Source organism: Astyanax mexicanus, chromosome 2, assembly GCF_023375975.1.
Source record: "Astyanax mexicanus isolate ESR-SI-001 chromosome 2, AstMex3_surface, whole genome shotgun sequence".
Classification (NCBI taxonomy): domain Eukaryota; kingdom Metazoa; phylum Chordata; class Actinopteri; order Characiformes; family Acestrorhamphidae; genus Astyanax; species Astyanax mexicanus.
Genome location: NC_064409.1, coordinates 27,839,325 through 27,865,541, shown reverse-complemented (window position 1 = coordinate 27,865,541; position 26,217 = coordinate 27,839,325). Strand labels below are relative to the sequence as shown.

The following is a 26,217-nucleotide window of genomic DNA, read 5'->3' as shown; positions in this document are numbered from 1 at the left end:
AAGCCCACTAGAGTGCAGCAAGACACCACATAAAACCTGCTGAACACTACATGCCTTCTATCATGCATTAAAATATTGCATTGATTGGCCTCTTGGGGGCACAATAGCAGAAAATGAGTTATATCTAAAGGTACATGTGGCCTTGGCATGCTATTTATTTTGATTTGTAATATTCATCAGTGGCCAAAAGAGTAAAAATTTGACCCTATCAACACACAAACTTACATACATATATATACAGAGAACCTGATCCTGATTACCAATTCTGAGCCAAATCGGACTGTTCTTACCTCTACAACAGTTAAAAAAACTACTGAGAGGCCTTTTTATCTCTCACTCCTCTAGGCAATTTATGTGTGATCTCTTGCTTCACTCTGGTGGTCATTTAGTGAAACAGCTACAGGTTAATTATTTTAAATTAAAGCTTTGCTGAACTCTATAGTTCATTTGATCTTACAGGTTGAACATTGTTTTTCTTCTTGGTCATGCTGATCAGACACCTTGGTCATTCTTGATCATACTCCACCCACTTAGGTTTTTTGCAAATTTGCATAATATGCGAAACCTACTTTTGAGCACTTGTCCTTGGCTAGTTGACCAATCATGACATGTTTGGTGTCAAACAGCTCAGCAGAACATAAGCCTCAATAATTATTTAAAACATCTTGAAATTTGTAAACAATAAGGCCGTCATATGCAAATTAGACCTACCATAGGGCAGTAAAATTTCTTCTAACGCTTAGAACTTTTGATGCTTAACCTGACATTAATACCACTTCAGTCCTTTGATCTTAACATGATTCTCAGATACCCTGTCAGTTTATGTAGACATACACCACAGGGGGCGGAGCCAATGTTACATAGCTGTTTCTCCAGAACCATGCAAGCTATCAAGCAAAGGAAAACTTGATATGTACACTTTTGTGGTCACTATTAACCAATCACTTTCAAACAAGCTTTTTACAGGCTGAATATTAATGAGGTCAAAACTTATTCTCTGTACATGGGCTATTTATATGTGGCCTTTTTATGCCTCACTGCTGGGCTCTCAGCAGGATTATTGTGGCTTGTATTTTTCAATATAAGAACTGAAGTTGTTTCACTAAATGAACACCAGAGTGCAGCAAGACACCACAAAAAACAGTAACACTGTAAAACACTGTAGCTCAATTGATATTGCTGGTCATGCTGGTCGTACAGCTTGGTCTTTACTGTCATGCTGATCAACACACTTTGTCATTATGGTCATACTGGTCTTCCACTTTGGTGATGCTGTCCAACCAGCTTGGTCATGATGTTCAACCAGCAATATGTTTTATACATAACTGGCCTAAGGGGCCTCTTTGCCCTCTACTGCTTGGACCCCGTAAATTGCCGCTTGTGGCTATATTTATTTATATATTATTGTTTTTGCTCAGATTTGTTCAAGCAGCTAAGGTGCGTAGAACCCTATTGTTTTTGCTAAGATTTTTCTTATTAGGGTTCAGGCACTAAAAGTGTGTAATACCCTATTGTTTTTGCTCAGACTTTTAGGGTGCAAGCACTGAAAGTGCGTAGAACCCTATTGTTTTTTCTAAGATTTTTCTTATTATTATTATTCTGCTATTTTGCATAATATGCAAAACATACTTTTGCTAACTAGTCCTAGATATTTTGACCAATCCTGACATATTTGGTATCAAAATACTCATAAGAGCTTCAATATTCATCAAAAAAATTTTGAAATTTCTACACAATATGGCCACCATATGCAAATTAGTCCTTCTGGATATATGCCCCATTCACTCTAACAGTTAAATTTGGAGAACTGTTTCTCAGCAACCATGCAAACTAGCAAGCTGAAACTTTGCATACAAAATCTATCATACAAACTCTAAAGGATGTTTAAAGGGCAACTTCATCAATCAACATGGCTGAACACCATCAGCCAATCAGCATTCAGCAGGCATTTTGGCAGGCTATATGTTGCCCAATCAGGATGAAACTTGAGAGTTATGTTCAGGTTGAGACATTAGCTGCGGTCCAATCTGAAGGGAGCTGCCTAGGTAGTCATTGCCTTCAAAGGCAGCTCCCTTGTTCGGCAGCATTTTCACCCATAAGGGATCTTATAAGGCAGCGCGTTCGGGACACGCTCTGGAGTCAGCATACGCCATCACGTCTAGCGAGCTGTGCTCCTGAGCTGTTTACAAATAACTAAAGTTAATGATCAGTGGCAGCTCTTTTCTCTTTTACTCATCCAAATATTACAGATAAACTTAAATATTTACTTTAATTAAACACTTTTCCTCACTTCATACTCAGAGTATGGTTTTATTTATGTATTTAATTTATTTTTGAGTAGATGCTTTGTAGAAACCATAATATAATAAATATTTTGTATAAGCCATCAGAGCTAAATTATCAAACTAAGCTACGTTTTACACATTAGTACATTCATACACAGCTAATTTATTTTTACCTTTTAATTGCATAAAACACAAACATAACATGATTCATGAACTTTTAATTTTTTAATTTACCCATACCCACTAGTTGAGATGTGATACTACAATAAGCATAGTGACAATAAAACACAACAAGCAATAAAATAAAATAATAATGTTTAGAGAGAAAACTTTATTAAATGTTAAGAAAAAAAAATATTCATAATGGGAGCTAACGCTGCCTCCAGCCGGTCTGACCAGAGTTCACCTTTCCCGGCCCGCGTTCATCCCTGTGAACAAAATAATCTGAATTAGTAACAGCAGTTTATGGAAAAGACACTCATAATTCCACTATTTACACATGAAATCACTGAGTTACAGGTTACTCTACAGTTATTCCCTCCAACAATTAAACTATTTACACATCGAATCACTCAGTTTCCTCAGCACTCCAGCCGCGTTTGGTACTCTGTAACTCGCCTAGATACAGTCATATGATTTTTTTTTTTTCTTCAAATTATTAATCTTAATCATTTTTAGTTCTAAATATTTGGGTGTTTGCAACAGCCATTTCAGTTTGATATATTTACTAATTGATGGACACAGTAATATTTCAGGATTGAAATGAGGTTTATTGTACTAACAGAAAATGTGCAATATGCATTAAACCAAAATTTGACCAGTGCAAAAGTATGGGCACCCTTATCATTTTATTGATTTGAATACACCTAACTACTTTTTACTGACTTACTGAAGCACAAAATTGGTTTGGTAACCTCATTGAGCTTTGAACTTCATAGCTAGGTGTATCCAATCATGAGAAAAGGTATTTAAGGTGGCCAATTGCAAGTTGTTCTCCTATTTGAATCTCCTCTGAAGAGTGGCATCATGGGCTCATTAAAACAACTCTCAAATGATCTAAAAACAAAGATTGTTCAAAATAGTTGTTCAGGGGAAGGATACAAAAAGTTGTCCCAGAGATTTTACCTGTCAGTTTCCACTGTGAGGAACATAGTAAGGAAATGGAAGACCACAGGAACAGTTCTTGTTAAGTCCAGAAGTAGCAGGCCAAGAAAAAAAATATCAGAAAGGCAGAGAAGAAGAATGGTGAGAACAGTCAAGGACAATCCACAGACCTCCTCCAAAGAGCTGCAGCATCATCTTGCTGCAGATGGGGTCACTGTGCATCCGTCAACCATTGAGGTTAGCTTACCTGGTACGTTAGCGCGATAAGCTAACAGTAGCTTCAGCCGGTCAGGTCTTACATTAAATAAAGTACAGGCGAAAACAACTCTGGAAAACAACTTAAAACAGTCTAAAATATGCTAGTTTGATAAACACATGCAACAGTGAGTGGAAACACATGAGAAAATTACTTACATTTGTACAGAAACTCCCTCGCAGTGCCGGCTCCGTCCGCCATGTTTTTAAATCTGAGCGCTGGAAGTCTGAGTGGGTGAAATGCATCATGGGATTGCCTTCGCCGTAAAGGATACATCTCGAGCTGCCTTCAGAATCGGGGGAAAAATAAGGCAGCTGCCCAGGTAGGCAGCACATGCTACCTTCCGAATGGGACAGTCCTTTTCTCGGGAGCGTGTCTATGCTGCCTGTAAATGCTGCCTAGTTGGGCAGCTCCCTTCAGATTGGACCGCAGCTATTGTAGTGACCTGCAAAGTGGTGAAACAATTTGGCCGCTGGGGGCGCTCTTTCAGAAAAACTAGTATATGTCATTCATACTGTAATATTTTGACATCTAATTGGTTTTGCCATATTAAGTACAGTGGCTCTAACAAATGTGTAAATACAACAATGTTTAAAAAATGCTTTGTTTATTCATAATTGCTACTTGTTTCAAAATAGCTATATTCAAACTAGTCTCTGGATATTTGGCCTATCACTTCCATTTTGGTCTTGTTGCACACTGTAGAGCCTACAGGTAAATAGTCATCAAAAACAATTGTGAAATTATCACCTACAATAGTGTCCAGGCATTAAGCAATCTGTGCATTCTTGAAATTTCTAACCTAAATTGCTGTAACTCTGCAGTATTTGCTGTAATCATCTTACAATGTAAACACTGCTGTACAATATCACAGTGATGAAGCGGCATTTAATTCAGAACAAGATTTAGAACAAGTTTGTAATTACATGTCATGTCAGACAATGCACTCCGTGGTGTTAATATAAACTTGTTTGGTCAAAAACCTCAGTTTATTTTGAAAAGGTCAAAAGGTCAATCTGAACACAACTTTGTGAACATTCTGGTTGAAGTCTCCTGATCAAAAAACATAACATGTAGACTCCTTTTGATTAATTGTAACTCACTTAATGAATATTCTACAAACTTCAATAGATTTGTATGTGAATTTAAGCACTAATCATGTTGAAGGTAGTTGGTGTGGTGCAGTGGATAGCACCACCACCTGCCAGTGAGCTACCATGTGGGAGACTGGGGTTCAATTCCATGTCTGGGTGACTATGCTGTGCTACACCAATAAGAGTCCTTGGGCAAGACTCCTAACAATACATTGGCCCAACACTGTAATAGGAATAAATTATAAGCCGCTCTGGATAAGAGCGTCAGCTAAATGCCATGTAATGTAATGTAATGAAAGGCCTCTGCTCAACATTAATAACAGGTGAAAGACTTTTGATTATATCTAAATGTGTGTCTCCAATTATATTAGACATTCTTACACATCACCATACTGTGCTCTAGTCTATTTTGTTTTCACTTTTCCTCCTCCAATTCAGTTAGTTTTTTTAAGGGTGGGTTTGTTAGTTTTTTTTATTATTAGTTTTTACACATAAATTTCACCAAAATGATCAACTATGAGTGAGAGAGAGATAGAGAAAGAGAGAGAGAGAGATTTATTCTCTCATATTCTAATCCCATTCTGCAGCTCCCTTAGTGTTGTTATATTGCGGCTAGCGCGAAAGCTATAAACAACTAACGCCACGGACCGTGAGGTGCCGCCGCACTACTGCTGTAGTGCCGAATCAGACTCTCAGAATTCTCCTCCTTTTTTCTTTTAATTAGGGTTCAAGCACTGAAGGTGCGTAGAACCCTATTGTTTTTGCTAAGATTTTTCTTCTTCTTCTTATTATTATTATTCTTTTTCTCCTGAAAAAACAGTTGTGCAGCCTAAACCGTAACTCATAGAGAAATGAAACTTGGTAGGTAGATGTAGGATCAGTGCATCTCGGTGGACAACAAAAATGGCACCGATTGGTCAAGTGGTGGCGCTATAAACAAGGAAATTCATTTTTCACAATTTTCTCAATAACTCAAAAACCATAAGACCTACATTCAAAATTCTTTTTTGATGGATTCCTTGGGTCAATACCAACAACTTTCCAATTTGGACCATGCACTACCGTCTATATAGATTTTTTGCTAATTTGCATAATATGCAAAACCTACTTTTGCAAACTAGTCCTAGGAATTTTGACCAATCCTGGCATGTTTGGTATCAAAACACTCGTGAGAGCATGCGCTTCAATATTCATTAAGAAAAAGTTGAAATATGTAAACAATATGGCCGCCATATGCAAATTAGTCCTTCCGGATATATGCCCCATTCACTTCAAGAGGTAAATTTGGAGCACTGTTTCTCAGCAACCGTGCAACCTAGCAAGTTGAAACTTTGCATGCAGAATCTATCATACAGCCTCTAAAGGATGTTCAAAGGGCAACTTAATCAATCAACATGGCTGAACACCATCAGCCAATCAGCATTCAGCAGACATTTTGGCAGGCTGAATGTTGCCCAATCTGGATGATATTTGGCAGTTATGTTCAGGTGGAGACACTGTAGTGACCTGCAAAGTGCTGAAACAATCCGCCCACTGGGGGGCGCTGTTCCAAAAAAACGAGTATATGTCAATCATGCTGTACTATTTTGACATCTAATTGTTTTTGCCATATTTAGTACAGTGGCTCTGACAAATTTCTCAATACAACTATGTTTAAAAAGTGCTTTGTTCATTCATAATTGCTAATTGTTTGAAAATAGCTATATTGAAACTACTCTCTGGATATTTGGCCTATCACCTCCATTTCAGTCTTGCTGCACACTGTAGAGTCTCTAGGTAAATGTTCATTAAAAACATTTGTGAAAATTTCACATACAATACTCTCCAGGCATCAAGCAATCTGTGCGTCCTTGGAATTTCTAACCTAAATTGCTGTAACTCTGCAGTATTTGCTGTAATCTCACAATGTTAAAGACCTCTGTACAATATCACTCTGATGAAGCGCCATTTAACACAGAACTAGATTAAGAATAACTTGACATTACATGTCATATCAGAACATTCACTCCTTTGTGCCTCTTCTCAACATTAATAACAGGTGAAAGACTTTTGATCATTTCTAAATGTGACAGAATGTCTCCAATTGTGTTAGACCTTCTTACACATCACCATCCTATGCTCTAGTAGGCACCATTGTGCTAGTTGGTGCTTGATGAAGCGCCATTTAATTCAGAACTAGATTTATAATAACTTCGTAATTACATGTCATATCAGAACATTCACTCCTTTGTGTTAATTGAAACTTGTTTGGTCAAACATTTCAGCTTGTTCTGCAAAGGTTCAAAGGTCAATCTGAATACCACTTTGTGAACATTCTGGTTGAAGCCACCTGATCAATACCAATAACATGTAGACACCTTTTGACTAGTTCTAACTCACTTAATGAATATCCTACAAAGTTCACTAGATTTACATGTGAATTTAAGCACTGATCAGGTTGAAAGGCCTCTGCTCAACATTAATAACAGGTGAAAAACTTGATAATTTCTAAATGTGACAGGGCATCTCCAATCATATTAGACCTTCTTACACATCACCATTCAATGCTCCAGTAGGCACCATTGTGCAAGTTGGTGCTTGAACCCGATGATTGCCGCTTGCGGCTATATTTACCGTTGTTATTAGTTTCAGTTAATAAAAATTTCGTTAATGATGCTTGGTTACTGGGCTATATTGTGATTACCATGCCAGAGCTTTATATAAAATAAAAATAGCATTAAAAAACAGATGCCTATGTCTAGGGCTGGGCATTATGGAAAAAAAAATCTTATCACGTTATAGTTTTCCATATCATCCGATATCGATATGCATCATGATATAAATTAAATCACTTTCTGTTACACTTAAAGGTCTCTTTTTACTCATAAGTGACAGAATAAGGGAGTTATGGCTGAGCTCACTAGCAGGCTCAGAGCCTTGTGGACAGACACTAGGATGTCCACATCTTGCCAGGTGGGTACAAGAAGCTCAGACAGCTTTTAAATTAATTAAAAAATGTAATTATATATCCAAACAGGTCCGGAACCCCCCACATGTATGGCCCTTAAAACAAGAACAAGGGGACAAATATTTAACTATAAATAAAATTCAGACCCTTTACATTATTTGTCTGTTTAAATTAAATTGCAATAGCACTTGGATTTTTAATTAAATTATATTTAATCAAAGGATTATTCCCTTTCCTGAATGCAGGCAACTACATAAAGCAAAATACAAGAGGATATCACAGTGTTTATTTTGACAGGTGATTTTGATATAGTTTTAGTCTTAGTCTTTTGACTAAAATGTATAATAGGGGTGTGACAAGACACTAATATCACGAGACGAGACACGATATTGGGTTCACGAGAACAAGACGAGAAGACATTTAAAAATAAAATTTTAAAGAAACTGTCAAAAATGAAAAATTAAAAAAAAAAAAAAATCATATAACACAAACTTAACAGGCGGGTTGCTCTCACACATTGATTCTATAAGAAATAGAAATAAAAGTAAGTAAGTAAAAAAAAAACTTTTCTAGGTCTTATATAGTGCAAGCAATAATTGCAAACCACAACCAGTCATATTAAGCGTATGGTTTGTGTTTTTTCTCCTAAATCTCTTGTAATTTAACTATGCATAACCATAACCAGTCATATTAAGCCTATGGTTTGTGTTTTTTAGGGCCTGAGCACCAAAGGCGCAGGCGAAGCCTGCACCGGAGGTGCAAAGCCCTATTGTTTTTGGAAGGATTATTAGGGCCCAAGCACCGAAGGTGCAGGCAAAGCCTGCACCGGAGGTGCAAAGCCCTATTGTTTTTGGTCCGTTTATTATTATTATTACGCTTCTTGACCCTTTCGCCCATTTTTGAGGCATTTCCGATACTGGAAAACTCACGCATTGTGGCACAGGCCTCAAACTTGGCGAAAATTTAAAAGCTCCACAGAGCTTGGACTTTGGCGTGGTTCAGGAGCTCTATAGCGCCCCCAAACGTCGGCAGTGGCCGGGATGAAGTTTGTCCAATGTGCACCAATTCTGGTACGCTCATTGACCTCCTCATAAAGAACAAGAATCACTTGGTTTTATTTGACTCCGCCCAACAGGAAGTCGGCCATTTTGACAGGAAGTTGCAAAATAAAAAGTTAAAGCCTATGGCTGTATTCGGAATGGCATACTACATACTACTCGCGTACTAAATCTGCCTAAAGCCAGTATGCAGTACGCAGTATGCGACCAAACTGAGGATCTGTAGTGCACTACAGGTACCCGGATGGTGTACTACTCCGCTCCGATTTCGCAGTGTGCATGGAGAGCTGTCTTCGTGGTGTACTGCATCCCAACATGCATTGCGGCTGGCTCCTCCAGCTCGCTTCAGAAAAAAACAAGATGGTGGCGAGTGCGAGAGATTTTCAAATTATGGAAATATATATATTTTTAAATTAAGGGAATTATTTTGGAAAGTATCGGCTCACCGCGGCCGCGCGCTCTCCGCGGCCGGGACCCTCCGCTGCCGCGCCGAACGCTCTCCGCGGCCGGGACCCTCCGCTGCCGCGGCCGAGCGCTCTCCGCCGCGGCCGGGACCCTCCGCTGCCGCGCCGAACGCTCTCCGCGGCCGGGACCCTCCGCAGTGTGCAGCAACATACAGTTTTAATAAATTATTCTGTTATTTTAATAAATAATTTCCTCAGTTTTAATAAATTATTCTGTTATTTTAATAAATAATTACCTCAGTTTTATAAATTATTATGTTATTTTAATAAATAATTCCCTCAGTTTTAATAAATTATTATGTTACTTTAATACATAATTCCCTCAGTTTTAATAAATGATTGTTATTTTAATAAATAAGTCCATCAGTTTTAATAAATTACTCTGTTACTTTAATAAATAATTCCCTCTGTTTTAATAAATCGTTCTCTTTATTTAATAAATAATTCCAATAAATCGTTCTGTTAATTTAATAAATAATTACCTTTGTTTAAAAAAATGTTCTGTTGATTTAATAAACAATTCCCTCAGTTTTAATAAATCGTTCTCTTTATTTAATAAATAATTCCAATAAATCGTTCTGTTAATTTAATAAATAATTACCTTTGTTTAAAAAATCGTTCTTTTGATTTAATAAATAATTCCCTCAGTTTTACTACATATTTTTCTTTTAAATAAGGGAATGATTTGAATACAAATTAATAAAATTGTTTCACTTGTGCAACGTGTCTCATTTCTTTTATTGTTGAGATTGTGTAAATATGAATGAGAGTTTGTTTAAATGTTTTCTTCTTGATGGTACTTACATAGATGAAAATAGTAATCTACTAAAATAAATAGGAAACCGTATTTAAATATAACTGGAACTTTCTTGGGTTGTTTCTGTTTACAACTCACTGTGAGGAATTCAGAGCACTACAGAGGACTGACTGGTGTGTCATGGGGCCATGTAGGGTACTACAATCAAAAGTGTTGCAGTACCGAATACTACATACTGGGCAGTGTGTAGTATGCAGTACATACTAGTGCAGTATGCAGTACGCAGTATAGTAGTATGCCATTCCGAATACAGCCATTGTCACTGTTGGTATGATTGACTCCGCCCAACAGGAAGTCGGCCATTTTGAAATATGTGCATTTTACACACATTTTTTGCATACTTTGTCGAACTCCTCCTAGGGAATTTGTTGAATACTTTTGATATTTGTCAGCAATAAATTACTACCATCCATGATGATAAATTGTGAAGGAATAGTCGATATCTTAAATGAGGACAAAATGGCGGACAGTTGAATTGCTTGAGATGCCCCATTAAAACAGGAAGTTAATACATTTTTGTGTTGGTAGGTGTTTGAGGAAGTTAAAATGGTTAAAAACTTACAAAACTTTACAGGCCTGCTTGATTTATGCAGTTCTTTGATCTAAAATTGAAATTTCATTCGTACATATTTCATTGGCTCTATAGCGCCACCTAGGTTTCAATGCATATTTCACATTACAGGAATGCTCAAAAACTCGTAAAAAATTGTCAGATTCCTTAAGACCTAAAAACACTTTACAAATATTGTGATAATTTTTTCATGTGTAGCTAGCAGACTCTACAGCGCCCCCTAATTTGTTCGGTTAATAAATTAGCTGTGGATGTGTCAAAATTTGTCTAATCTTCTCAAATTTTGGTAGGAATGTAGATACTGTGACTGCACATATTTGCAATTCGATTGTTTTAGCTCCGCCCAACAGGAAGTCGGCCATTTTGAAATTTGCTAAATTTTTACAAATTTTTCACAAACTCATTTAAACTGCTCCTAAACTCATTGTCCGATTACCTCTAAATTAGCTGTGGATGAACATCAGACACATTTGATGAAAATTACCAAAAGAATAGTTGATCGCTAAAACGGTGACGGAATGGCGGACAATTGATTTACTAGAGGCGCAACACTAAACCAAAGTGAAACAATGACACGGTCAGAACACAGATGATTGAAAATTCCTGAAACTTGGCGAAAACACAAGAGACATCATTAGACACGTTTTCAGTATTGGTAGGACTGACTCTGCCAACCAGGAAGTCGGCCATTTTGAAATGTGCATTTTACACACCTATTGTTTTCGGTCCGTTTATTATTATTAGGGCCCGAGCACCGAAGGCGCAGGCGAAGCCTGCACCGGAGGTGCAAAGCCCTATTGTTTTTGGTCCGTTTATTAGGGCCCGAGCACCGAAGGCGCAGGCGAAGCCTGCACCGGAGGTGCAAAGCCCTATTGTTTTTGGTCCGTTTATTATTATTATTATTAGGGCCCGAGCACCGAAGGCGCAGGCGAAGCCTGCACCGGAGGTGCAAAGCCCTATTGTTTTTGGTCCGTTTATTATTAGGGCCCGAGCACCGAAGGCGCAGGCGAAGCCTGCACCGGAGGTGCAAAGCCCTATTGTTTTTGGTCCGTTTATTATTATTATTATTATTATTATTATTATTATTAGGGCCCGAGCACCGAAGGCGCAGGCGAAGCCTGCACCGGAGGTGCAAAGCCCTATTGTTTTTGGAATGTTTATTATTATTAGGGCCCGAGCACCGAAGGCGCAGGCGAAGCCTGCACCGGAGGTGCAAAGCCCTATTGTTTTTGGTCCGTTTATTAGGGCCCGAGCACCGAAGGCGCAGGCGAAGCCTGCACCGGAGGTGCAAAGCCCTATTGTTTTTGGTCCGTTTATTAGGGCCCGAGCACCGAAGGCGCAGGCGAAGCCTGCACCGGAGGTGCAAAGCCCTATTGTTTTTGGTCCGTTTATTATTATTATTATTATATTCAGGTTCGCCCATTTTTGAGGCCTTTCCGATACTCGAAAACTCATACATATTGGCATAGGCCTAAAAGTCAGCGAAAATGAAAAAGTTACATAAGGCATGGGCGTGGTCGTGGTTCAGGAGCTCTATAGCGCCCCCAAACGTAGGCAGTGGCCGGGATGAAGTTTGTCCAATGTGCACCAACTTTGGTACGCTCATTGACCTCCTCATAAAGAACAAGAATCACTTGGATTTATCTGACTCCACCCAACAGGAAGTCGGCCATTTTGGCAGGAAGTCGCAAAATATAAAGTTTCCCGCTGGATTTCGGAGGGGTTATGATGTTCGAAAACTCATAAAACTTGAAAAGCTTATTTGGCTCAGGATGTACTTTTATAGTGAACTCGAATTTCGCACTTTTGATTTTCATCAGCTCCCTAGCGCCACCAATTTTACATGACATTTATGGAAAGCGCTCAGCCTCTTGATAATTGGCAGATTCATTGAGGCCTCGAAATGATTTAGATATGTATTGTCATTTTTGTCGTGTGTAGCTAGATGACTCTACAGCGCCCCCTATTTGGTTGGGCTAATAAATTAGCCGTGACCTTCTCAAAAATTCTCAGATATTCTCGATTTTTGGCAGAAACATAGACAATATGATTCCGCACATATTAGCAATCGGCATGCATTGGCTCCGCCCAACAGGAAGTCGGCCATTTTGGAATTTGTGGAATTTTTACATATTTTTCACAAACTCATTCGAACTCCTCCTAGAGTCTTTGTCAGATTACCTCAAAATTGTCAGTGGATAGTCCCCAGACATACATGGTGATAAATTGCGAAGGAATAGTCGATAGCTGAAACGATGACGTAATGGCAGGCAATTAATTTAATGGAGACGCAACACTAGACCAAAGTGAAACCATGACACAGTCATAAAACAGATGATTGAAAAATCATGAAACTTGGTAAAAACACAAGAGACATCATAAGACACGTTTTTAGTATTGGAATGATTGACTCCGCCCAACAGGAAGTCGGCCATTTTGAAATATGTGCATTTTACACACATCTTTTGCATACTTTGTCGAACTGCTCCTAGGGAATTTGTTGAATACTCTTGATATTTGTCAGTAATAAACTACTAACACACCTGATGATAAATTGCGAAGGAATAGTCGATAACTTAAGCGAGGACGAAATGGCGGACAGTTGAATTGCTTGAGATGCCCCGTTAAAACAGGAAGTGAATACATTCTGGTGTTGGTAGGTGTTTGAGGAGGTTAAAAAGGATGAAAACTCTCAAAAATTTACAGGCCTGCTTGATTTAAGCAGTACTTTGATCTGAAATTAAAATTTCATATATACGTATTTCATTGGCTCTATAGCGCCACCTAGGTTTCAATGCATATTTGACATTACGGGAATGCTCAAAACCTCTTGAAAATTGACAGATTGCATAAGACCTAAAAACACTTTACAAATATTTTGACAATTTTTTCATGTGCAGCTAGCGGACTCTACAGCGCCCCCTAATTGGTTCGTTTAATAAATTAGCTGTGGATGTGTCAAAATTTGTCTAATCTTCTCAAATTTTGGTAGGATCGTAGATAGTATGACCCTGCACATATTTGCAATTGGCTTGTATTAGCTTCGCCCCACAGGAAGTCAGCCATATTGGAATTTGTAATATTTTTACACATTTTTCACAAACTCATTTAAACTGCTCCTAAAGTCTTTGTCAGATTACCTCTTATTTCGCTGTAAATGAACAACAGACATATTTGATGATAATTTCCAAAGGATTAGTTGATCGGTAAAACGGTGACCCAATGGCGAGCAATTGAGTCACTAGAGACGCAACACTAAACCAAAGTGAAACCATGACACGGTCAGAGAACAGATTATTGAAAATTCATGAAACTTGGCAAAAACACAAAAGACATCATTACACACATTTTCAGCATTGGTAGGACTGACTCCGCCCAACAGGAAGTCGGCCATTTTGAAATATCTGCATTTTACGCACATTTTTTGTGTACATTGTCAAACTACTCCTAGCAAATTTGATGAATTCTCTTGGTATTTGGTAAAAATAAACATTGAACATATCTGATGATAAATTGTGAAGGAATAGTCGATATCTCAAACGAGGACGAAATGGCAGATGGTTGAATTTTTGAGATCCCACATCAAAACAGGAGGTGAAAACCTAGGTAATGCCAGGTGTTTTGAGGAGGTTATAACGGAGAAAAACTCACAAAATTTGACCAGCCTGCTTATCTAAGGCTGTTGTTTGATGTAGAATTAGAATTTCAAATACATGTATTTTAACAGCGCCATAGCGCCACCTGTATTTTAAATGGATATTTCACATGTTTAACAGGATAGAAAACTCTTGAAAATTGGCACACTCAATAAGACCTCAAAATTACTTTTACCGGTTTCTCGGTTTGGCCCGGTACGATTTGCGCTGTTGTGCGAGGGCCCTACGTCCCCCTGTGACAGGGGGACAACTCGTTATTATTATTATTACGCTTCTTGACCCTTTCGCTCATTTTTGAGGCATTTCTGATACTGGAAAACTCACTCATTTTGGCACAGGCCTCAAACTTGGCGAAAATGTTAAAGTTCCATAGAGCATTGGCATGGGCGTGGTTCAGGAGCTCCATAGCGCCCCCAAACGTCGGCATTGGCCGGGATGAAGTTTGTCCAATGTGCACCAACTTTGGTATGCTCATTGACCTCCTCATAAAGAACAAGGATCACTTGGTTTTATTTGACTCCGCCCAACAGGAAGTCGGCCATTTTGACATGAATTCGCAAAATAAAATGTTTCCCGTGGTGTTTTGGGGGGGTTATGATGTTCGAAAACTCATACATTTTGACATTCCTATTTGACTCAGGCCGTACTTTGATAATCAACTCGAATTTTGTACATTCAGTTTTAATTAGCTCTCTAGCGCCACCTATTTCATATGACATTTTTGGAAAGCCCTCAGCCTCTTGATAATTAGCAGATTCAATAAGGCCTCGAAATGATTGAGATATATATTGTCATTTTTGTCGTGTGTAGCTAGATGACTCTACAGCGCCCCCTATTTGGTTCGACTAATAAATTAGCCGTGGCCTTCTCAAAAATTCTCTGATATTCTTGATATTTGGTAGAAACATACAAAATATGATTCCGCACATATTACCAATTGGCATGCATTAGCCACGCCCAACAGGAAGTCGGCCATTTCGGAATTTGTGAAATTTTTACACATTTTTCACATACTCATTCAAACTCCTCCTAGAGTTTTCGTCAGATTACCTCAAAATTGGGTTTGTATAGTCTCCAGACATACTTGGTGCTAAATTGCGAAGGAATAGTCGATAGCTTAAACAATTACAAAATGGCGGGCAATTGATTTAATGGAGACGCAACACTAGCCCAAATAGAAACATTAGCATGGTCAGAACACAGGTGTTTGAAAAATCATGAAACTTTACAGAAACATAATAGACATCATTACACACATTGTCACCATGGGTATCATTGACTCCGCCCAACAGGAAGTCGGCCATTTTGAAAAACGTGCATTTTACACACATTTTTTGCATACTTTGTCGAACTCCTCCTAGGGAATTTGTTGAATACTCTTGATATTTGTCAGCAAAAAACTACTACCATCCGTGATGATAAATTGCGAAGGAATAGTCGATATCTTAAACGAGGACGAAATGGCGGACAGTTGAATTGCTTGAGATGCCCCGTTAAAACAGGAAGTGAATACATTCTGGTGTTAGTAGGTGTTTGAGGAGGTTAAAAAGGTTGAAAACTCTCGAAAATTTACAGGCCTGCTTGAATTAAGCAGTACTTTCATCTGAAATTAAAATTTCTTGTATACGTATTTCATTGGCTCTATAGCGCCACCTAGGTTTCAATGCATATTTGACATTACGGGAATGCTCAAAACCTCTTGAAAATTGACAGATTGCATAAGACCTAAAAACACTTTATAAATATTTTGACAATTTTTTCATGTATAGCTAGCGGACTCTACAGCGCCCCCTAATTCGTTTGTTTAATAAATTAGCTGTGGATGTGTCAAAATTTGTCTAATCTTCTCAAATTTTGGTAGGATCGTAGATAGTATGACCCTGCACATATTTGCAATTGGCTTGCATTAGCTCCGCCCCACAGGAAGTCGGCCATATTGGAATTTGTAATATTTTTACACATTTTTCACAAACTAATTTAAACTGCTCCTAAAGTCTTTGTCAGATTACCTCTTATTTCGCTGTAAATGAACAACAGACATATTTGATGATAACTGCCAAAGGATTAGTTGATCGGTAAAACGGTGACCCAATGGCGAGCAATTGATTCACTAGAGACGCAACACTAAACCAATGTGAAACCATGACAGAAAACAGATTATTGAAAATTCATGAAACTTGGCAAAAACACAAAAGACATCATTACACACATTTTTAGCATTGGTAGGACTGACTCTGCCCAACAGGAAGTCGGCCATTTTGAAATATCTGCATTTTACATACATTTTTTTGCGTATGTTGTCAAACTACTCCTAGCAAATTTTGTTGAATTCTCTTGATATTTGGTAAAAATGAATATTGAACATTAGGGGTGGGAATCGATTACTATCTCACGATTCGATTCGATTCCGATTTTGGGGGCCACAATTCGATTCAAAATCGATTTTTGATTCAAAACGATTTGAATTATAAATATTTCTGCTTCTGGCTTATGAATTGTATTGAAAAAAAACCCTCCATAATATACACTGGTCCTGGAGCAAGTAATGTGTTACAAAAACAATAAAATGTGCAGGAATGTGGGTCCTCAGTGACAGAGGAATCACTGGGATATCACAATGACGTTAATGAACAATAAATACATAAATAAATAACACTGCTTTATTACCAGGCTACTAGCGGTGGTGTGTAGGTGACGCTGCTGGGCTGATGTGATGATAGCAGTGGAGCGCTAAAGTTCAGGAGCAGCTGCTGATTAACTAGTTAATTTAAGGTGGTTGTATTTCTTCAGAAAGGGGGCAGGAGGTGGAGAAATTAATTCATATTGTCCATTCCTTAATTCCTCTGTGATGAGGAGCTGAAATTAGCTCTGATTAGCTTATTGTTATTTTTCCGTTCCGCCTTAAATGCTGCAGCCCGCTGCCACCTGTAGCGTTATTTAAGGTGGAACTGGAAAGTTAGCTAGTTAGCTAGCTAACAGTTACTGAAACTAACTACTAGCGATCTTTTTTATGCTTGTTATGAAGCATTCTGCCATAAAACATTGAAACTACACGTTAATCTAAGGTAATATAGTGCTTGTTCTGCCATCTTACCGGTGATTCTCAAACACCTACGCTCTGTGTGTGTCTGGAAGATCTCCAAAGGGACAAGCGCTATCCCCAGGGTTGCCAGGTCCAACAAAAATACCCAGCCCAAAATCAGTCTAAAACCCGCCCCTCAGAATCGATTTTGGGACATTTTAAATCGATTCTGAATCGTAGTAAATGAGAATCAAGATTCTTATGTGAATCGATTTTTTGGCACACCTCTATTGAACATATCTGATGATAAATTGTGAAGGAATAGTCGATATCTCAAACGAGGACGAAATGGCAGATGGTTGAATTTGTGAGATGCCACATCAAAACAGGAGGTGAAAACCTAGGTAATGCCAGGTGTTTTGAGGAGGTTATAACGAAGAAAAACTCACAAAATTTGACTGGCCTGCTTATCTAAGGCTGTTGTTTGATGTAGAATTAGAATTTCAAATACATGTATTTTAACAGCGCTATAGCGCCACCTGTATTTTAAATGGATATTTCACATGTTTAACAGGATAGAAAACTCTTGAAAAATGGCACACTCAATAAGACCTTAAAATTACTTTTACCGGTTTCTCGGTTTGGCCCGGTACGATTTGCGCTGTTGTGCGAGGGCCCTACGTCCCCCTGTGACAGGGGGACAACTCGTTATTATTATTATTTTTATTTTTAAACTTCGCGCCCATTTTTGAGGCCTTTTTGATACTCGAAAACTCTTGCATTTTGGCACAGACGTCAAAGCCGGTGAAAAATTTTAAATTACATTGTTCACAGGTTTGGGCGTGGATCAGGAGCTCTATAGCGCCCCCAAACGTTGCCAGTGGCCGGGATAAAGTTTGTCCAATGTGCACCAACTTTGGTACGCTCATTGACCTCATTATACCGATCAAGAATCACTTTGATTTATTTGACTCGGCCTAACAGGAAGTGGGCCATTTTGGCAGGAAGTCGCAAAATAAAAAGTTTCCCGTGGTGTTTTGGGTGGGTTACGATGTTCGAAAACTCATAAAATTTCACAGGCCTATTGGGCATAGTATGTACTTTGATGTAAAATTGGAATTTTTCATATTCATAATTTATCAGCTCTCTAGCGCCACCTATTTTATATGACATTTATAGAAAGCTCTTAGCCTCTTCTAAATTAGCAGACCCAATAATGCCTTTAAATCATTTCGAGAAATGTAATCATTTTTCTAATGTGGTGCTAAATGACTCTACAGCGCCCCCTATTTGGTTTAGGCTAATAAATTAGCGGTAGCTGTCTCAAATTTTCCCCAATGTTCAAAATTTTTGGTAGAAACATAGATATTACGATGCCACACATAATACCCATTGGCATGTATTAGCTCCGCCCAACAGGAAGTCGGCCATTTTGAAAAATGTTAAATTTTTAAACATTTTTCACATACTCATTCGAACTCCTCCTAGAGTCTTTGTCAGATTACAACTAAATGGTCTGTGGATAGTCTCCAGACATACATGGTGCTAAATTGCGAAGGAATAGTCGATAGCTGAAACGATGACGTAATGGCGGGCAATTGATTTAATGGAGACACAACACTAAACCAAATAGAAACATTAGCATGGCCAGAATACAGCTGCTTGGAAATTCATGAAACTTGGCAAAAACATAAAAGACATCATTACACACATTTTCAGTGTTGATATGATTGACTCCGCCCAACAGGAAGTCGGCCATTTTGAAAAACGTGCATTTTACACACATTTTTTGCATACTTTGTCGAACTCCTCCTAGGGAATTTGTTGAATACTCTTGATATTTGTCAGCAATAAACTACTACCATCCGTGATGATAAATTGCGAAGGAATAGTCGATATCTTAAACGAGGACGAAATGGTGGACAGTTGAATTGCTGGAGATACCCCATTAAAATAGGAAGTAAATACATTCTGGTGTTGGTAGGTGTTTGAGGAGGTTAAACAGGTTGAAAACTCTCGAAACTTTACAGGCCTGCTTGATTTAAGCGGTCCTTTGATTAAAAATTGAAATTTCATATATACATATTTCATTGGCTCTATAGCGCCACCTAGGTTTCAATGCATATTTGACATTATGGAAATGCTCAAAAACTCTTGAAAATTGTCAGATTCCATAAGATCTAAAAACACTTTACAAATATTGTGATAATTTTTTCATGTGTAGCTAGCGGACTCTATAGCGCCCCCTAATTCATTCGTTTAATAAATTAGCTGTGGATGTGTCACAATTTGTCTAATCTTCTCCAATATTGGTAGGAGCGTAGATACTATGACTCTGCACATATTTGCAATTTTTTACACTTTTTTTCACAAACTCATTTAAACTGCTCCTAAAGTCTTTGTCAGATTACCTCTAAATTAGCTGAGAATGAACATCAGACACAGTTGATGAAAATTGCCAAAGGAATAGTTGATCGCTAAAACGGTGATGTAATGGCGAGCAATTGATTGAATAGAGACGCAACACTAAACCAAAGTGAAACCATGACACGGTCAGAACACAGATGATTAAAAATTCATGAAACTTGGCAAAAACACAAGAGACATCATAAGACACGTTTTCAGTATTGGTAGGACTGACTCCGCCCAACAGGAAGTCGGCCATTTTGAAATATCTGAATTTTGCATACATTTTTTGCGTATGTTGTCAAACTACTCCTAGAAATTTATTTTAATTCTCTTGGTATTTGGTAAAAATAAACATTGAACATATCTGATGATAAATTGTGAAGGAATAGTCGATATCTCAAACGAGGACAAAATGGCGGACGGTTGAATTTTTGAGATGCCACATCAAAACAGGATCTGGACACCTAGGTGTTGCTAGGTGTTTTGAGAAAGTGATAATGGAGAAAAGTTCACAAAATTTGACCGGCCTGCTTATCTGAGGCTGTTGTTTGATCTAGAATTAGAATTTCAAATACATATGTTTTAACAGCGCTATAGCGCCACCTGTATTTTAAATGGATATTTCACATGTTTAACAGGATAAAAAACTCTTGAAGAGTGGCACACTCAATAAGACCTCAAAATTACTTTCACCTGTTTCTCGGTTTGGCCCGGTACGATTTCCGCTGTTCTGCGAGGGCCCTACGTCCCCCTGTGACAGGGGGACAACTCGTTATTAGGGCCCGAGCACCGAAGGCGCAGGCGAAGCCTGCACCGGAGGTGCAAAGCCCTATTGTTTTTGGTCCGTTTATTATTATTAGGGCCCGAGCACCGAAGGCGCAGGCGAAGCCTGCACCGGAGGTGCAAAGCCCTATTGTTTTTGGTCCGTTTATTATTATTAGGGCCCGAGCACCGAAGGCGCAGGCGAAGCCTGCACCGGAGGTGCAAAGCCCTATTGTTTTTGGTCCGTTTATTAGGGCCCGAGCACCGAAGGCGCAGGCGAAGCCTGCACCGGAGGTGCAAAGCCCTATTGTTTTTGGTCCGTTTATTATTATTATTATTATTTTTATTTTTAAACTTCGCGCCCATTTTTGAGGCCTTTCTGATACTCAAAAACTCTTGAATTTTGGCACAGACATCAAAGCCGGTGAAAATTTTGAAATTTCACAGTTCCTGGGCTTGGGCGTTGATCAGGAGCTCTATAGCGCCCCCAAACGTTGCTAGTGGCCGGGATAAAGTTTGTCCAATGTGCACCAACTTTGGTACGCTCATTGACCTCATTATACCGATCAAGAATCACTTAGATTTATTTGACTCCGCCTAACAGGAAGTCGGCCATTTTGGCAGGAAGTCGCAAAATAAAAAGTTTCCTGTGGTGTTTTGGGTGGGTTACGATGTTCGAAAACTCATAAAATTTCACAGGCATATTGGGCATAGGCTGTACTTTGATGTAAAATTGGAATTTTTCATATTCATAATTTATCAGCTCTCTAGCGCCACCTATTTTATATGACATTTATAGAAAGCTCTTAGCCTCTTCTAAATTAGCAGACCCAATAATGCCTTTAAATGATTTCGAGAAATGTAATCGTTTTTCTAATGTGGAGCTAAATGACTCTACAGCGCCCCCTATTTGGTTTAGGCTAATAAATTAGCGGTAGCTGTCTCAAATTTTCCCCAATGTTCAAGATTTTTGGTAGAAACATAGATATTACGATGCCACACATAATACCCGTTGGCATGTATGAGCTCCGCCCAACAGGAAGTCGGCCATTTTGAAAAATGTTAAATTTTTACACATTTTTCACGAACTCATTCGAACTCCTCCTAGAGTCTTTGTCAGATTACAACTAAATTGTCTGTGGATAGTCTCCAGACATACGTGGTGCTAAATTGCGAAGGAATAGTCGATAGCTGAAACGATGACGTAATGGCGGGCAGTTGATTTAATACAGACACAACACTAAACCAAATAGAAACATTAGCATGGTCAGAATACAGCTGCTTGGAAATTCATGAAACTTGGCAAAAACATAAAAGACATCATTACACACGTTTTCAGTGTTGATATGATTGACTCCGCCCAACAGGAAGTCGGCCATTTTGAAAAACGTGCATTTTACACACATTTTTTGCATACTTTGTCGAACTCCTCCTAGGGAATTTGTTGAATACTCTTGATATTTGTCAGCAATAAACTACTACCATCCGTGATGATAAATTGCGAAAGAATAGTCGATATCTTAAACGAGGACGAAATGGCGGACAGTTGAATTGATTGAGATACCCCATTAAAATATGAAGTAAATACATTCTGGTGTTAGTAGGTGTTTGAGGAGGTTAAACAGGTTGAAAACTCTCGAAACTTTACAGGCCTGCTTGATTTAAGCGGTCCTTTGATTAAAAATTTAAATTTCATATATACATATTTCATTGGCTCTATAGCGCCACCTAGGTTTCAATGCACATTTGACATTACAGAAATGCTCAAAAACTCTTGAAAATTGTCAGATTCCATAAGATCTAAAAACACTTTACAAATATTGTGATAATTTTTTCATGTGTAGCTAGCGGACTCTATAGCGCCCCCTAATTCATTCGTTTAATAAATTAGCTGTGGATGTGTCACAATTTGTCTAATCTTCTCAAATTTTGGTAGGAGCGTAGATACTATGACTCTGCACATATTTGCAATTGGTTTGTATTAGCTCCGCCCAACAGGAAGTCGGCCATATTGGATTTTGTAATTTTTTTACACTTTTTTTCACAAACTCATTTAAACTGCTCCTAAAGTCTTTGTCAGATTACCTCTAAATTAGCTGAGAATGAACATCAGACACAGTTGATGAAAATTGCCAAAGGAATAGTTGATCGCTAAAACGGTGACGTAATGGCGAGCAATTGATTGACTAGAGACGCAACACTAAACCAAAGTGAAACCATGACACAGTCAGAACACAGTTGATTAAAAATTCATGAAACTTGGCAAAAACACAAGAGACATCATTAGACACGTTTTCAGTATTGGTAGGACTGACTCCGCCCAACAGGAAGTCGGCCATTTTGAAATATCTGAATTTTACATACATTTTTTGCGTATGTTGTCAAACTACTCCTAGAAATTTTGTTGAATTCTCTTGGTATTTGGTAAAAATAAACATTGAACATATCTGATGATAAATTGTGAAGAAATAGTCGATATCTTAAACGAGAAGGGAATGACGGACGGTTGAATGTTTGAGATGCCACATCAAAACTGGAGGTTGACACATAGGTAATGCTAGGAGTTTTGAGGACGTTATAAGAGAGAAAAGCTCACAAACTTTGACCGGCCTGCTTATCTGAGGCTGTTGTTTGATCTAGAATTAGAATTTCAAATATGTGTTTTAACAGCTCTATAGCACCACCTGTATTTTAAATGGGTATTTCACATTTTTGGCAGGATAGAAAACTCTTGAAAATTACCACACTTAATAAGACCTCAAAATTACTTTCACCGGTTTCTCGGTTTGGCCCGGTACGATTTGCGCTGTTGTGCGAGGGCCCTACGTCCCCCTGTGACAGGGGGACAACTCGTTATTATTATTAGGGCCCGAGCACCGAAGGCGCAGGCGAAGCCTGCACCGGAGGTGCAAAGCCCTATTGTTTTTTGTCCGTTTATTATTAGGGCCCGAGCACCGAAGGCGCAGGCGAAGCCTGCACCGGAGGTGCAAAGCCCTATTGTTTTTGGTCCGTTTATTATTATTATTATTATTTTTATTTACAAACTTCGCGCCCATTTTTGAGGCCTTTCTGATACTCGAAAACTCTTGCCTTTTGGCACAGACGTCAAAGCCGGTGAAAAATTTTAAATTACATTGTTCACAGGTTTGGGCGTGGATCAGGAGCTGTATAGCGCCCCCAAACGTTGCCAGTGGCCGGGATAAAGTTTGTCCAATGTGCACCAACTTTGGTACGCTCATTTACCTCATTATACCGATCAAGAATCACTTGGATTTATTTGACTCCGCCTAACAGGAAGTCGGCCATTTTGGCAGGAAGTCGCAAAATAAAAAGTTTCCCGTGGTGTTTTGGGTGGGTTACGATGTTCGAAAACTCATAAAATTTCACAGGCCTATTGGGCATAGTATGTACTTTGATGTAAAATTGGAATTTTTCATATTCATAATTTATCAGCTCTCTAGCGCCACCTATTTTATATGACATTTATAGAAAGCTCTTAGCCTCTTCTAAATTAGCAGACCCAATAATGCCTTTAAATCATTTCGAGAAATGTAATCATTTTTCTAATGTGGTGCTAAATGACTCTACAGCGCCCCCTATTTGGTTTAGGCTAATAAATTAGCGGTAGCTGTCTCAAATTTTCCCCAATGTTCAAAATTTTTGGTAGAAACATAGATATTACGATGCCACACATAATACCCATTGGCATGTATTAGCTCCGCCCAACAGGAAGTCTGCCATTTTGAAAAATGTTAAATTTTTAAACATTTTTCACATACTCATTCGAACTCCTCCTAGAGTCTTTGTCAGATTACAACTAAATGGTCTGTGGATAGTCTCCAGACATACATGGTGCTAAATTGCGAAGGAATAGTCGATAGCTGAAACGAGGACGAAATGGCGGACAGTTGAATTGCTGGAGATACCCCATTAAAATAGGAAGTAAATACATTCTGGTGTTGGTAGGTGTTTGAGGAGGTTAAACAGGTTGAACACTCACAAAACTTTACAGGCCTGCTTGATTTAAGCGGTCCTTTGATTAAAAATTGAAATTTCATATATACATATTTCATTGGCTCTATAGCGCCACCTAGGTTTCAATGCATATTTGACATTATGGAAATGCTCAAAAACTCTTGAAAATTGTCAGATTCCATAAGATCTAAAAACACTTTACAAATATTGTGATAATTTTTTCATGTGTAGCTAGCGGACTCTACAGCGCCCCCTAATTCATTCGTTTAATAAATTAGCTGTGGATGTGTCACAATTTGTCTAATCTTCTCAAATTTTGGTAGGAGCGTAGATACTATGACTCTGCACATATTTGCAATTGGTTTGTATTAGCTCCGCCCAACAGGAAGTCGGCCATATTGGATTTTGTACTTTTTTTACACTTTTTTTCACAAACTCATTTAAACTGCTCCTAAAGTCTTTGTCTGATTACCTCTAAATTAGCTGAGAATGAACATCAGACACAGTTGATGAAAATTGCCAAAGGAATAGTTGATCGCTAAAACGGTGACGTAATGGCGAGCAATTGATTGAATAGAGACGCAACACTAAACCAAAGTGAAACCATGACACAGTCAGAACACAGATGATTAAAAATTCATGAAACTTGGCAAAAACACAAGAGACATCATTAGACACGTTTTCAGTATTGGTAGAACTGACTCTGCCCAACAGGAAGTCGGCCATTTTGAAATATCTGAATTTTGCATACATTTTTTGCGTATGTTGTCAAACTACTCCTTAGAAATTTTGTTGAATTCTCTTGGTATTTGGTAAATATAAACATTGAACATATCTGATGATAAATTGTGAAGGAATAGTCGATATCTTAAACGAGGAGGGAATGGCGGACGGTTGAATGTTTGAGATGCCACATCAAAACTGGAGGTTGACACATAGGTAATGCTAGGAGTTTTGAGGACGTTATAAGAGAGAAAAGCTCACAAACTTTGACCGGCCTGCTTATCTGAGGCTGTTGTTTGATCTAGAATTAGAATTTCAAATATATGTGTGTTAACAGCTCTATAGCGCCACCTGTATTTTAAATGGGTATTTCACATTTTTGGCAGGATAGAAAACTGTTGAAAATTACCACACTTAATAAGACCTCAAAATTACTTTCACCGGTTTCTCGGTTTGGCCCGGTACGATTTGCGCTGTTGTGCGAGGGCCCTACGTCCCCCTGTGACAGGGGGACAACTCGTTATTAGGGCCCGAGCACCGAAGGCGCAGGCGAAGCCTGCACCGGAGGTGCAAAGCCCTATTGTTTTTGGTCCGTTTATTAGGGCCCGAGCACCGAAGGCGCAGGCGAAGCCTGCACCGGAGGTGCAAAGCCCTATTGTTTTTGGTCCGTTTATTATTATTATTATTATTCTGCCTCTTTGCGTCCATTTTTGAGGCATTTCCGATACTCGAAAACTCACGCATTTTGGCACAGACCTCAAGCTCGGCGAAAATTTTAAAGTTCCATAGAGGCTGGACTTTGGCGTTGTTCAGGAGCTCTATAGCGCCCCCAAACGTCGGCAGTGGCCGGGATGAAGTTTGTCCAACGTGCACCAACTTTGGTACGCTCATTGACCTCCTCATAAACAACAAGAATCACTAGGTTTTATTTGACTCCGCCCAACAGGAAGTCGGCCATTTTGACAGGAAGTTGCAAAATAAAAAGTTTCCCGCTGGGTTTCGGAGGGGTTAGGATGTTTGAAAACTCCTAAAATTTTACAGAGCTATTTGGCTTAGGCCATACTTTGACCGTAA

General features: G+C 38.7%; 2 protein-coding genes across 3 annotated transcripts in view; both read left to right on the top strand.

Annotated features, from left to right (window-relative positions):
• The window catches only part of ube2h (ubiquitin-conjugating enzyme E2H (UBC8 homolog, yeast)), a 134,005-nt gene that overhangs the window by 24,278 nt on the left and 83,510 nt on the right, over window positions 1-26,217 (top strand). The window lies entirely within an intron of this gene.
• Window positions 18,546-26,217, top strand: part of LOC111189369 (E3 SUMO-protein ligase ZBED1) — a 47,080-nt gene continuing 39,408 nt past the window's right edge. The window contains exon 1 of the mRNA XM_049475090.1: window positions 18,546-20,151. The gene's annotated coding sequence lies outside the window, so the exon portion shown is untranslated. The remainder of the gene's footprint in view (window positions 20,152-26,217) is intronic.